Here is a 16,068-nt window from a genome sequence, read left to right on the forward strand (position 1 = left end):
AATCAGCCCGCCTTGGCCTCCCAAAGTGCTGGGATTATAGGCATGAGCCACCGCGCCCGGCCCTGCTCTTTTGATTTTAAAAGGCTTTATGTTTTTCTAAAATTAAACTGATTTTCTAGACAATTGAACGCTGTCACTGATTTCCTTTAAGAATGAAAGTTCCCTTAGGACCACTTGTATTCACTGAATTCCCAGACATTTTGCCTAGAAACAATATGGTCTTCTTCTCTCCTCTCTGCATTCAAATAAATATAAGACAACGAGTTCTAAATTCTTGTTCAAATCCTGTCTTGGGTAATGATGATTGGGTGGATCAAGAGATTTTTTTCAAACTATTTCACGAAATACTTTGACAGTTCTGGTGTGAACTTTCAAATCAGACCCTCACTGTCACCAACAAAAAACACTGCTAAGATGTGGTTCCGGAGGAGGCAGAGCTTTGTGGAGTTATTCCCACTCACAGGTTTCCAGAGAGCTGCAACTGGAAGCAACTGGCTAAAGTATTAAGTACACTAAATAGAGACCAGACTAGTGGAGGCAGAGATGGGAGTGTGTATGAGAAGGATTAGAAAACAGTTCAAGAAATAGTCTTGATGAAAAGAATGCCTCTGCCTTACACTGTTCTAAGATTTGCAAATGCAGAATCTTAACTCTACAAATTAGCAAAAATCTAATGAGAATGATTATTTAGTGACTCCACTGTGACCTGTAAAAAACTTCTTAACTTGAAATAATCTGAGGCTTACGGAAAGGTTGCGAAGATAGTGGAGGGAGTTCCTACATACCCTTTAGCCAGCTTCCCCCCTAGCTACTACAGTGCAGTCCCAGTACAATTATCAATGTTGATACACTGAAGCCAAGATACAGCATCCACCTGAGTTCCAGCAACAGAAGAATGGATAAAGAAAATGTGGTTCACATACACAATGGAATACCATTCAGCCATAAAACAGAATGAAATCCTGTCATTTATGACAACATGGATGAGCCTGGTGGTTATCAGGTTAAGTGAAGTAAGTCAGACAGATACCACATGCTCTCACTCACATGTGGAAGTTTAAAAAGTTGATCTCATAGAAGTAGATAGTAGAATAGTTGCTACTAGAGGCTGGGAAGGGCTGGGGATAGCCAGAGATTGGTTACCAGATACAAAATTACAGTTAGATACGAGGAACAGTTCTAATGTTCTATTGCACCGTGGGGTGAATATAATTAATAACAACCTATTGTAAATTTTCCAGTAGCTAGAAGAGCAGATTTTGAATGTTCCCAACACAAAAAAATTATAAGTGTTCGAGGTGATGGATATGCTACTTACCCTGATTTGATCATTACACATTGTACGCATGTATTGAAATATCATACTGTACCACATAAATATGTATAATTATGTGTTAGTCAAAAATAATAATAAAAGCAAAAAAGAAGACCTAATAAACTGAGAATGGCACAATACTATAACTATTTAGATTTCACTAGTTTTCCTACTAATGTCCTTTTTCAGCTCTAGGATCCAATCCAGGATCCCACATTGCATTTAGTTGTTACGCAATATTCTCCTCCAAATCTGTGGTGGTTCCTTGGTAAAGATGTGTCTTTTATGCCTCCAACACTGTTGAACGGAGAGGGTCAGATATTTTGAAGAATGTGTCTGTATTTAGGTTAAAGCTTTCTCATAGTCAAATGAGATTAAAGATGTTTGGAAAGAATACGAAAGGCATGATGTGTCCCTTTCAGGACATTCTATCAGGGGCACATGTGCTCACTATGTCTTATTATCCTTGCCACTAACCTTGATCATGTGGTTAAGGTGGTGTCTATCAGGATTGTCCACTGTAAAGTTACTATTTTTCCTTTTGTAATTAATAAGTAGGGGCAGATACTTTGAGGTTATGCAAATATCTGTTTCACCTTAAACTTTCACTCAATTATTTTATTTTATTTTATTTATTTATTTTTTGAGAGGGAGTCTTGCTCTGTCGCCCAGGCTGGAATGCAATGGTGTGATCTTGGCTCACTGCAACCTCCACCTCTTGAGTTCAAGTGATTCTCATGCCTCAGCCTCCCAAGTAGCTGGGATTATGGGCACCCGCCATCACACCCAGTTAATTTTTGTATTTTTAGTAGAGATGGGGTTTCACCATGTTGACCAGTCTGGTCTCAAAGTCCTGACCTCAAGTGATCCACCCACCTCAGCATCCCAAAGTGCTGGGATTAGAGGCGTGAGCTACCATGGCTGGCCCACTCACTAATTTTAGTATTTATCAGTGGAAGTTGCATGCAGCAATTATTGCTGTGACTTTGTGACAACAATTTTCTATTTCCCCCATTCCTTTTACATTAATTAAAGTTTTCTACAAGGAAGAGTTCTTCTCCCCCCATTTATTTACTTATTCAGTTATTTATTTATATCAATCTGGATTCATGTGTATATATTTTATCTATAAATAAGATTATAATTCGATATTATACGTAGTTATTTTATTGATGAAATTGTTCCAGCTTTGGCCACTGGGAGCTCCTTCAGGTTGACTCTTCTGAGCACATCCTTACTTTCTGGCTCCACAATATCCTCCAGGCTCAGCTTGTATTTTCCCTGCCCCAGGCTTAGAATTAACCACTTCTCCAAAGAGCTCTGGTTTCCTTTAAGGAAAATGGTATAGATTGAGTATCTCTTATCCAAAATGTTTGGGACCAGAAATATCTCAGATTTTGAAATTTTTTGGATTTTGGAATATTTGCTTAACACTTACTTGTTGAGCATCCCAAATCCAAAAATCCAAAATCCAAAATACTCCAAGGATTGTTTCCTTTGAGCATTACCTATATGCCCAAAAAGTTTGGAATCTGGAAGTATTTTGAATTTCAGATTTCAGATTTGGGATGCTCAGCCTATATTTGGAAACCACAATCTAGTTTGCTACTGGGGAGTCACTGCTCTAGGTTCTCTTAGCAGCCAGAGTTAGCAAACATATGTATGTATAGTAACTCACGTATATACACATCTCTATATTAATTTCTGTATCTATCTGATGATTCTTTATTCAATATTGCTCGTTGTGGATTTCATTTATTTGCAGATTTCAGGAAAATGAGCTATTCTGTGATAGCTCATGATTTACCAAAATCAATAGTCCTAAAACTACATAAAACCTTGAAGTGGTATGTCTCCTTTTCCTTCCCAAAAAAGTTGGGGACTAAGAATTGCCTTAGAACCCTATAGTTAGGCCTCGGAAAGATAAATTATCCATGGTGGATATCCCAAAACTTTGGGAGCCCCTGGAGCCTCTGAAATCCTATCCCAATCTAGTGAGTTCCAGGAAAGAAGTAGTTTTAACGCCAGGTACCAGCTATAACTTAGCAATTCTTCCTCCTAGAATGGAGCACATCTGGCTAATATGAAGCTACTTTCTCCTTTGTGACCACAGATTATGACTGCATGGCCAATAGGGAACCAGGCAAGAAATCTTAATTTTTATCTCAATTTAATTAAAAGTATCATAAGACTCTAAAATCACGTGATTATTACTTAAGTAGAAAAATAAGATGAACGTAAAATACTTTAATTAGAGATTCATTTTTAAGGATTTGAGTTATTTCTCAACTTCTAGGTCATTTTCCTATCCTAACTTTTGTTTTGTGTTAGACAAATATGTTACACTGCATAGTCCAACTGACTGGAAAATTATATAGCAGAAAGTATTATAACAGTCAAAAATTACTCTCTAGGAAATTTTACAATAAAATACTATATATAATTTGCATATTCTTTAAAAGGGATACTTTTCAATACAAATGCAGTATAAATTCTGATTTTACTTACTGTTAAAGGCTGACTCTTGTTTGAGAAAATGGCCTTCTTGCTGTATATTTGTGGTTTAGTGTTGGCTTCTTTCAAATCTGAACAATTAAAAAGAAACAAGATTTTCAATACAAACACATGTTCAAAATGTGTACACATGTACGCAGCCTAGGCTGCCAAAACGCACATGCCCAAATAAATTTACCTTCTCTACTAGATTTCAATCTGAATGTTTGCTTTCCCTGGGCCTATAATGCTTCATATTCTCTAGAAGTAACAGACCACAAAATGATTCATCATAAATCATGCAGGGCAGGAGAATCTTTTTAAAATTATTTCATAAAAGAAACACGTATTAGATTCACTTCACCTACTTTCCTATTTCCATCACTAACATGAATGAAGCCCCTTTCCATCTTTTATGTCACATGAATGATGATACCTCTATTACTGCGCAGACTTAAGAAAAACTAGACCTTAAATGGATTAATAACCTTGAAAGTTAATGTTTGATAAGTTATACATTGCAAAAACGATCCTTAATAAAATATAACTTCATTCTAGATGACACATGGTTAGTAAGCCTGAGGTGACAATACAGTCTTGTGCCACAACCACTTAGGCAAGGCAAATGCAGCACACCCCTTGTGAAGCAGACTTTTCAGAGGATGAACCAGAGAGCAGATCATCTAAGTAAATGGTCCTAGGGTCTTAGGATTCACAACCTTATCTCTTATGAAAGGCTCAAGGATCCTAGAATTGCTGTATTTTCCACAAGACAAAACAGCATCTAATGCCAAAAGCCTTATCATCAGGGCTTGAATAGCGCCAACATCGAGACCTGACATTCTACGCAGTCTAACCTACATGAAACTCTACAGTGTTTTCTCTTTTAAATCTGTACCTTTTAATTTATATTTTTATAATCTGAAACTTTAAATTTATATAATTTTAATTTATTATTTACAAAAGCTATTTTATTACTTAACACTTGGCATAAACGTAGTAGACTATGAAGATAAAATTTTTCCCATTTTGTTAACTCCAGCAGGAAATAATATAAATCATAGCCAACGTATTTTGCCTGTTTGTTTATTTCTCTGGCATTGTTTAGTACTTCTATTTGAAAAATGAAAGAAAATCTTTTCACTTTAGAAGGCTGAGGCATGTGGATTCCTTGAGCCCAGGAGTTCGAGACCAGCCTGAGCACTACAGCGAAATCCTGTCTCTACAAAAAATAGAAACATTAGCTGGGCATGGTGGCGTGTGCCTGTAGTCCCAGCTACTCAAGAGGCTGAGGCAGGAGGAACTCTTGAGTCCCGGAGTTCAAGGCTGCAGTGAGCTATGATCATACCATGGCACTCCAGACTGGGCAACAGAATGAGACCCTGTCTCAAAAATAAAAAAGAAAACTTTTTAATACAGACTCAATATCAAAAATAAAGCAACAATTTTCTTTCCAGAATGGGACACGTTCTTCTTTAGAAAGAGCTTATGTGTCAATGTGTTATGCCCGCATGTTTTATGTTTTCTGGCTGTGACTGCTGACCGGTATCATGGCAATTTACATAAACACACTCTAATTTGTTAGCCAGAAATGAAAGGAGTACCCACAGCAAAACCGCTCATTACACACAACATGCAGAACACATGAGAGATGAGAAACAACTTTATCTACGACAGATTACCACTTGGGGGTTTTTTGTTTTTTGCATTCTTTTTTTTTTTTTTACATTTACGGCAACTATTAAAAAGGGCTCAAACATGTGAAAACAAAAGGAAAGAATTTTAATCTAAAAAACTGAACAAAATCTGTATGTAAAAATTAAAGAATGTTGATTCTAGGTTAAGATTAAGTTGTACCAGCTTTCCTTAATACTTGTGCCAATTTTCCTTTGAAATACATATGTATTGTTTCAGAAGTAGATGGGCAAAAAGTAAAGATTTCTAGAAACTGGTATCTATTCCTAGTGTGTAGCTCCAAGTGTTGACTCAAACAGAAAACTTGGCTGGTTCTCACTACTGTCAGAGTCAGACAGATTTAGGTAACCTTTCCCCAGGCCCCCTCCTGCTACTAGTCCTCCTCCTTCTGAACCCATTCAGAATTGCGCTGTATCTTAGAAGGAATCATCTCCAGACATGAAACACAGTAGGGCAGAGACAAGATCCATTCTGCGGGCGAGTAGACACTAAGGACTGCAGTTCTTTCACCTCTGCCATTTGGTCAATTAACTCAAAACTGGTTTATATTCATTTGATTATAAACGCCCTACCCATCATCTCTAGAAGCCAGAGAACTGGACTGTGAAGACAGCAGACAATTGCCTCACACTTCAACACAGCCCACGTTAGATAGGGGCTGCTCATCTCTACTCACACAATGGTTTTACATCTGGGATGGGATTTTTACCAGAACCTAAGTAAATAATAAGGCAGGCCAAGGGTAGTTTACTCAGACTAACTTGTCAGAAATGAAATAAATGGTGAAGTTGACTTAAGTTATAGAAAAATATTTAACAATGGAAATAATTGAAAACTTACCAAAGAATTACTTCCCCCAAAAGCTATTAGTTTTATAGGTGATTTTTTAAAGCTTTCAAGGAAGAGATAAATTTCCTACATAAGCTGTTTCTAAGTAGGAAAAAATATAGTGACATAATTAACTTTTCTGGAGTATCATAACACTGATATTAAAACCTGACAACAGAGAAAAACATCAGTCCCACTTATCAATATTGATTTTAAATAATAAAATGCTAATTAACAAATTAAATCCTCTCTTAAAATAATGAGCCCCTGTAATCAAGTTAGATTTATCTCAGAAAGGCAAAGAAGATTTAATATTTGAAAATCTATTAACATGTGTCACAGCACTAGGTCAAAAAACCATACGATTACTACAAAAATGACAGAAACAGTACTCAGTAAAATTCAACATCCATTCTTGACAAAACTTCTTTTAAAAAGTATGAAACTTTAAGAACAAGAATATTAATCTCAAACTTTATAGTCAGTATCATCTTAATTGTGAAATACTGGAGCAGCATTTCCCAAAATGTATTCTATAGATAACTTGTTCCCTAAGATTTTCCAACAGAAAAGGTTCTACCATAAAATAAATTTGCATATGGTCTTCATTTTTTGAGATTAATAAAGTACATTAGCATAGTATGTACTCTGTAAACCTTGTAATTTAAAAAACAAAACCACCATCAACAGTAACAATCTGCTTCTCAGTTTAATTCAATGGTTCTCAAACTTACTTGAACACGTTTTTAATTTCTTATTATTTCACTCCTCAACTCACTTTACTGTGGTTTTTGTCACCTACCTTTCTACTGAAACTTAAGTACATGTCATCTCCTTCCTGCTAAATCCATTAGACTTTTCTTGACTTCAATTCTATTTTTCCAGTGGCATGCTGGTAAATATTTAACTGCCTCTCCTTGCAGAGAAAAATGCCCTGATTGGTAGTGTTTGCCAATTTTTGTGGTGTAAATAATCCCACCATGACTGATTTAAAAGCAGCACAAATATTACAGCGTATTTCCACTACTCAGATACCATGAACATGAATCATCTCAGCAATGTAAAATAATTAGGAAGTGGTGTGCTTTGTGTACTTATTACTTTTATTTTTAACATAATTTATTTAACTGTATTCAATTTAAGCGTTAATAATAGCATGCATAACAATTGGCTCAATAAAATTCTGAAAATTTAACAACGTGGTTCTAGTACATCACAGTCTCTGCCTCTGCAGCATTTGATATTTTGCCCATCCTCTACTATTGAATCTGTCTCTTCTCTTGACTCCTTGAGATCAGTTTCTCCTTTTTTTTTTTTTTTTTTTTTTTTTTGAGACAGGGTCTTGCTCTGTCACCCAGGCTGGAGTACAGTGGTGTGATCATGGTTTACTGTAGTCTCAACCACCCAGGCTCAAGTGATGCTCTCACCTCAGCCTTCCAAGTAGCTGGGACTACATGTGTGCACCACCACACCCAGCTAATTTTTCATTTTTTGTAGAGGCGAGATCTCCTTATGTTGTCCATGCTGATCTCTAACCCACCTTGGCCTCCCAAGTGCTGGGATTACAGGTGTGAGTCACCGTGCATGGCCTCCTATTATCCTACCATATGATGACTATCTTAGTCCCTTTTCCTGGTACCCCTTCTTTCTGAGCTTTTCTATTTTGTGCTCTCCAAGTTTCTTCTTGGCCTTCGTCTCTTCTTTATATCCTTGCCCTCAGCACTCTGACTCATAAACACATCTACTCGCTTACAGCTCCCAAATCTCTCTCTAAACACAAGTCCTCTCTTGAGAGTTCCAAGGAAAAACAATTCAACACCTAATTGGACAACTCCTCATTCTCTGAAAAATTAAAAGAAATTCCCTTCTTTACCGGGGTCTTTCAAAATACATTAAAGAAAATTCAGTTTATAATCACAAAGCATCTTCTCATATACTCTTTCCTTTTAATTTCCCCTTAATTTCCTTTAATTTTCCTTTAAATGTTTTCACACACCATGCTCTCCAAAGTGTCTCCTTCACCAAAGGCCATCCTACCTACACACTCTTTATTCCCAGCCCAGGAATTTCACGATCTCTCCCTCTTCCTCTGATTCCCAGCACTTTGTTATGTATATCAACCCAAATCTTCTGCTTTTCATGACCAGTTCCTTTCTACTTCTTCTCTAATTCTTCTTCATAAAAATATAGGACTGACCTTGTAAGATCAACTTTTTTAAGAGTAGGGGAAGGGATTGCCATACTGTCAAATTACAATTCTCTGTGGTGGGTTGGGGCAGGCGGAAGTATGTGAACACTCACAAATGACTAATTTTTGTCCCATGCAAGTAAATACATGGATCTGTCCCCTAACCCCACCATAGCTGACTGATTCAGTCAGAGGCCAGACACAAGATGAGCCATTTACATTCCTCTCCAGATTTTTACAACACTGATAAAATCTGCTATATTCAATTGACCTCTATATCCTGAGACAAAATAAAATGCCTTTAGATTAAGAGGAATTTAAGAAAGAGAGACAAAAAAAAAATTTTTCCTAACAGTGGTTGATTTTAAGTGATGATGAAGTCAGCAAATATAAAGATTTGGTGATCTAATTTACCTTGTCATAAGCAACAATAGGTACTTTCAAGTTGCTTACTACTTACAAGACACATAAGCTCATTTGCAGTGAATTAACACAACGAAGAGTTTCAATTTAATCCACTGTCACATGTGAATATGGTTACACTTGTATAGGTCTAATTGTTAAATGTGGAATAGTGGTGGTGGTGGTGATGGGATGTGGACATCTCATTCCCTGGAAAGCCAAATACTTGCAAAGTAGGCTCCTGTGCAGGACAGGGTGGCTAGATTCAGACTGTCTGGGTTCAAATCCTAGTTTTTTATCACCTGGGAGGTTATTTTACCTCTCTGTTCCTGTTTCTTCATCTGACTTTAATACTGTATATCGGGGGTCCCTCACCCCAGGGCTGTGAACCAGTAGCAGTCCATGGCCTGTTAGGAACCGGGCCACATGGCAGGAGATGAGCGGTGGGTGAGCCAACATTACTGCCTGAGCTCTGCCTCCTGTCAGATCAGCAGCAGCATTAGATTCTCAAAGGTGCAAACCCTATTGTGAACTGTGCATGTGAGGGATCTATGTTGCATGATTCTTAGAAGAATCTAACTAATGCCTGATGATCTAAGGTGGAACAGTTTCATCCCGAAACCATTTCCCCCTGCCACCAATCTGCTGAAAAACTGTCTTCCATGCAACCAGTCCCTGGTGCCAAAAAGGCTGGGGACTGCTGATGTACATGGCTATTGAAAGAATAAAATGAGATAATGTATACAATGTGCTTAAAACAGAGCCTGATATAGAATACGCATTCAACAAATATTAACTATTACCATCAAGAGCTAGATGACTTCTTTGGTGCTTAATTATGGAGTAATCATTTAGAAGGATGGTTAAATGACATTTTGGTTCAGGATTAACTGCAGAATGGTCTAAAGGCAGAGAGAATGGAGAGAAAACGTTCTCTAAGCACAAAATTGTATGGTTACATTTATAAATTGATTGTAAAAGTCCAAAAAGTTATGATGGGTATTTGGGATTAGGAGGTAGAATGACACTATAGATTTGAAATATTAAGCAACAATTATTTGTTGAGCATCTGCTATTTGTTAGCAGTATTCTAGACAATAAAGATACAGAATTAACAAAACAAATATTCCAGCTTTTTTATGACTGCACATATGAAAGCGTAATAAAAAATTAGATGCTGAAGACACCTGCTATGTCTGCATTTGGAAAAACGAGGGCAGAAACCAAGGTTGTTAAAGACAATTAGGAATTATTCAACAACCATTATGCTTACAAAAATTTATGACTCAAAGTCTACTGACCTCCTTCTACCAATTTGAAGATTAGTGATTTAATACTTAAAAAAAAATCAATCAAAATCAATTTATAAGTGATATCCAACTTTATTTCATCTCATAAAGAGCAACATAACATTTTGTTAATGTTAAATTCAGAAAAAAAAAACCCTATTTGATCATGTGTTTAGTAGATAAAAATATACTTCACTTCCATATTACAGTCAGAGACAACCAAAGGCAGAGACAGCAGGAATTGGGAAAGAGAGGAAAGGAAGCAGAAATTCAGAGGGAGAGAAACAGAGACAGAAAAAGAAGGAAAAAAGAAAACATAGGGAACACCAGGAAAGAAAAAGGGGAGAAGGGTAGAGGGAACAAGAACAAGAGCTAGCGCCACAACTGAGGGGAAAAGAGGAGGAAAGAGAGGAAGAGAGGAAGGAAAGAAGACAGAAGAGAGGAAAGGCTCAGACATTCGGATTAGTCAGAGGCAGTAACTTTTCCATGTTCAAGCTCAGCTATTTACTTTGGGTATCAGTATCAGAGAGAATCGTCATTGGTTGTTAAATATTAAGAAATTAAGGAGCCACCAAAATTACTCAGCCAAAAAGTTTTCCCATTGTTATTACATATAAATACGACTTTAAAGAAATCATCTTTGCTTCTCTCTGCATTCATGTTTTCCTTTGCTCATACTATTTTTCCATTTGAAATATTTTGTCCACCCCCACCTCACATTCATTCAACAACATTCAGTAAACATTTATTGGGTAACTACTGTATAATACCAGGCACATGTGAAATTTTTACATATATCGTCATGAAAAGTATAAGCCATTTTAATAATACACAATGAAAATTGGCTATTTTAACAAAATATTCTACTAGACTTGAAGTGAAACAAATTTTTTTCTTCTGCAGCTAACATTTTTCTTCACCTTTTACCAGAAGCATTAAAATCATCCTCACGAAAATAACGTCCTTAGTTGAGTTAAAAACATTCTAGAATTCCCCTTAAAATATAGTAAGACTATCACTCCTATAGGAGTCTATGTTCTCCACATCCTCTAAAGTGCGATTAACCTGTGATCATTCTAGCTGTTAAACGTAACAGTTTGACATTTGCAGTAACTAGTCACATAAGTTGAACAATAAAAGTTATTTCACCCAATTAAAATTACATCCCAAAGACATCCTCAAGTGGTCACGCCTGGTCTTGTTCAACCACAACATGACATCATGGGGGCAAGAATGAATGATTTACAGGTCGGCAGCTTGACTGCAATTTATGTAACTCATTTCTGCAGAAATTTGCATGACTTGTGACACACATCACGTGAAAGAGGAACTTACTATAAATATTAAAGTTGGAAATAAGTGTCTGAGAAAGCATTAGAGAATAGCACTTGCTTTAAAAAGAACTGTGGAACTAACTGTACAGATAAATTCAAAATTGAATCTGCATGCAAATTTAGGTAAACATAATTACAAGTGCTAACAGAAATAGACAGAAACTTAGTATATGTACTGATGTTTCGATACAGCCAATCATGAAGAAAATATGTCCTACTAAGTTCATATTAGAGAATAGGGAATCATGGCACCTTAGGGTTACATAAGACCTTATAAGTTACCTAGTCCATTTCTCCCGCCAAAGCAAGACGTCTTGAGAGATGATTCAGACTCTACACAAATATGTCCAATGACAAAGCACTCACTTTCTCACAAATCATCCTTTCCTACTGTGGGACAGCTGTAGTTACTAGAATGCTTTCCTTATGCTGAGCTGAACTAGACCTCCCTCTAATTCCTAGCAATCCTTTGACAAAGAAGGAGGATTATTTATGTAACAGTGAGCTCCACAAGAGAAGGTGCCAGTCCATCTTGCCTACTGCTCTGGTCCCAGTGTCTAGCACAAGGGGTGGGACATTATAAAGGAGCCATCAAACATGACTGCCTGGCCAGGCACAGTGGCTCACACCTGTAATCCCAGCACTTTGGGATGCTGAGGCGGGCAGATCACTTGAGGTCAGGAGTTCAAAACCAGCCTGGCCAACATGGCGAAACCCCATCTCTACTAAAAATACTTTTAAAACCTAGCTGGGTGTGGTGGTGCATGCCTGTAGTCCTAGCTACTCAGGAGGATAAGGCAGGAGAAGCGCTTGAACCCAGAGGCAGAGGTTTCAGTGAGCCAAGATTGTGCCACTGCACTCTAGCCTGGGTGATAGAGTAAGGCTCCATCTCCAAAAAAAAAAAGACTGCCCTACAGGAGTCAGTCATCAACCCCACTCATTCATCCTTTAGGGCAGTGGTCTTCCAACTCTGGGATGAAGGAAGTTTCTTGTCTCTTACACCCACTGTGGATATTGCTATGAAATGCAAAATTATGTGCTTGAATATCATAATAATATAAGTTTTAAAGGCTTACCCTCAAATCTATCCTTACTGTGTGCCAGGTCCGTAACGAACACTTGTGGGGCAGCATCAAGCCACAGACCACACTTTGAGCACCACTCTCTGCTTCAGAGCATCGTCTACATCTGTCCTTCCACTTCACTCTCACAGGCCCTCCTCACGGTATGTCCGGATTTTGCAGCAGCCTCCTGACTGCTTTCCCTGCATGCTACTGCCAAATCAATCTTCTGATTCAATCATCTCACCCCTGTCCTTAAGATCTGGAATCTCCCCATTCCTTATGAGATAAAACCCACACTCCTTCTCCTGCATTCCAGACCCTTTATCATCTGGCCTAAAATCTACACTTCCAACCATGTTTCTCACTAGTCACATCCATGCACTCTCCACTTCAAACTGGTTAATCTCTGCAACCTTCCCCTAACTCTATGCTTATTCGCTATTTCAGGCTTTGTTTTCTTATACTGGAAATTATTTTCTCTTTTGGCTACCTCAAACCAGGAACTTTTTTTTCTTAATTTGAGGTAAAATTCACAATTTAAAATGTATTTATGAAGTGTACAATCCATTGGTATTTAGTAATTCTTAAAGCTGTGCAGTCATCACCTCTGTGTAGTTCCAAAACATGTTCATCACCTCCAAAGGAAATCCTGTACCCATTAAGCAGTCACTCCCCCTTTCCTTTCTCTTCAGCCCCTGGCAACTCATCTGCTTCCTATCTCTATGGATGTACCTACTCGGGATATTTTGTACAAATGGAATCATCCTTTAATTCCCTTCTTGTTTCTTTTTCTGTACTGTTTTTAGTATTTTTCGTGAGGCTATCCTGTCAATCCCTGAGTTTCTGAAGTTTAGTTCAATTCCCACTTTCTCTATGAGGCTTTACCTGGCTGTGCTCTCCACTCCACACTGATCTTAGCCTTCTCTGAATTTCCATAGCATTTGTTTTCTCCCTTTACTTATTTCGGCCCTTAATCACATACTGCTGCGAATTGTTAGTTACCAGTTGCAACATTACCCCTTCTTGGCTCACGTAGATGATAAGCTCCTAGCTACAGAAGCTCTGGTATCTCCCTTTGTGCCCAGAACCAACTTGAACACATGTGCAACTCTTTGTGTCTGGCAATACATGAAGGAATAATAAATCAAGAAAACTGAAGTCTAGCTGATGAATAAGAGAAAGCCTCAAACCTGTTTCAGTTCTTTATCCTTCCTTATATTATCTTCTCTCAGTAAGAGAAGCATCTGCTTGTGTCTAGCAGGGCACTTCTTTGCCCTAGTAGCTGAACAGGTGTGGTGGCAGAAGGAGAATGGCAGGTTGCCCAAGGGTGGAGAGCATGGAAGTTCCTTGCATTGATCTTTAGAGAGCAGACTCTTACCTTCGTTTTACACCCACAGATGAAGGCCTATCAAGAAGAGTGGGTGTCCAGAGATGTCACAAGGTCCATCTGTTTGCTTTGCTTGTATATGTAAAGCAGTTTCTTTGGTATTTTGAGGTTGCTCATTAACACATATCTACCTTGTAAAAGGAGATTAACTGTTAAATAATTGTGATGATAATACTTGTGATTCATATATGAACTAGCTGAGCAACTGAATTAAATGACATCTTATACACAAATGAGGCCAAAACTTGATAGTGTTTTATCTAACATTGAATGAAGTTTAAGAAGAAATCCAGTTTCATTTTACGCATGAGTAGTAAGTCTGAATAACATTTTGTACTGGGCATTACTGTAAACTTTTCTCCAACTGTGGTATTAAGCAGAGTTTGTTACAGTTGCCACTGAAGGTCTCCAAACAAGAATGCAAAACAATACTCTGGTCCTCAGGCCATTAAAAAACCTGTTCTTCTGACCAGAACAACTACAAGGTCCAACATAGAATGTTGAAGTCTATAATTAACATTTTTCCCTTTCATATCCCATTTTGCCTGCTTTTGAATAACAAAATGGAAATTTCTCCTGGCATTAGTTCCATATCATTATGTATCATAAAAACAATACATAAAATAGGAATTAATGTTTTAAAGAGTAGTTTAGGAAATTCCCTAAGATTGTGGAGAATCCCATACAAGTGATATTGAAAAAGCACACACTTGTCCTCAAAATAAAATCGAGTTGAAAAATATTAATAAAGTGTATATAGTGCACCCAGTTCCCTGTGCTGCTGGCTGGGAATTAGGGAAGGTATACAGTGCACAGCAAGGTAAACAGAATAAGAACTACAATATACATTCCTATCCTCTAAGAACTAACAATTTTGCTTGGTACATGGAATTTTCCCATGAAAATTATAAGACATGACAGCAAATAATCAGCAAATATGTGTAACACAGAACATGGAATATATCAGATTCCATTTCAGAGTAGATCTGATTTCTAATTACGTTTTACTTAGGCTTATATTAATATTTGCATTTTCTGAATTCAAAAGCTGGTTTCACCTCCTTTGAGAATGAAAAAAAAAGCTGGGACCAGGATAAATATTTCATACATAAGATATATGACAAAGAAAGTCAACCTGACATTTAAAAATTTAATGTTCACAATAAAAAGAAATTAATTGTGGCTGTATTGTGCTTGGTTGAGATCAAAGATCACACAGAAGGCTAAGTCGAGTACACAGCATGAATTACATGAATGGCTTAAAGACACAACCACGGCAATGTGCTGTGTTCAATCACTTAGTCATTTTCTCAGCTTTTATTGAGCCGTGGTAATTTGTGTACCCAGTGCCAGATACTGCTATGTCTCACCATTTTATAAGGTCATGATTATAGGTGGGCAGATTTAATGAGTGGTCATTTGGTAAATGTTTATAGAACCAAATAAATTAACTCTGTTGAAATTTGCAAAATTTGAAGGTTTTGGTTACCTCTGTATTGAGTTACACTGTAACATTTCATGGCCCTGTATATATGAAAGAATTAATTCTACTTAATTTTACATAAAGTCCATCAAAATTGACTTTCCTTATCATTTTTTCCCAAAAAATTCATGTGGTTCAGAATTTATTTCTAAGTGATCAATATGATATTTTCTGTCAACTTGAAAACAGAACTGAAATAGTAAACAGTTTGTGAATACAGAAATTGAAAATAGCTATAATAAGTAATTTGATCAAAACAATTTGGTTGTTTAAAATAGAATCTGAGTCTCCTTTTACTCAAATATTATATTCTAAGCTTGTAAAAGTTTGTAATGGCCTTTTAAAGAGAAAGCAGCCAACTTTATCTCCCAAGAAAAAAAGTGTTTTTGATGTTAATGGGACATTCTCCATGAACTTTGTTTTACATTTTGTTAGGGGTAAATATTTTTTTTAATTAATTTATTTATTTATAAATTAAATTCACTTGGATATTAACCACTTAAATCTACTGTGAAAACATAAATAATCCTTCTGCAAAGTGAATAATCCTCTTGTCATTTGGATTTTCAAGGAAAGTAATAACTTATTAG

General features: G+C 36.9%; 1 protein-coding gene across 8 annotated transcripts in view; it reads right to left on the reverse strand.

Annotated features, from left to right (window-relative positions):
- The window catches only part of PPARG (peroxisome proliferator activated receptor gamma), a 144,651-nt gene that overhangs the window by 117,172 nt on the left and 11,411 nt on the right, over positions 1-16,068 (reverse strand). For 4 of the 8 annotated variants that reach the window (XM_007985259.3, XM_073009840.1, XM_007985261.3 and 1 more), the window contains exon 2: positions 3,824-3,900. The exons of 1 other annotated variant lie outside the window; for it this stretch is intronic. The gene's annotated coding sequence lies outside the window, so the exon portion shown is untranslated. Of the gene's footprint in view, positions 1-3,823; positions 3,901-4,007; positions 4,065-13,986; positions 14,127-16,068 lie in introns of those variants that run through there. 3 more of the 8 variants (XM_038003542.2, XM_073009838.1, XM_038003544.2) reach the window with 3 other exon arrangements.

This window comes from Chlorocebus sabaeus, chromosome 22 (genome assembly GCF_047675955.1).
Source record: "Chlorocebus sabaeus isolate Y175 chromosome 22, mChlSab1.0.hap1, whole genome shotgun sequence".
NCBI classification, from domain to species: Eukaryota; Metazoa; Chordata; class Mammalia; order Primates; family Cercopithecidae; genus Chlorocebus; species Chlorocebus sabaeus.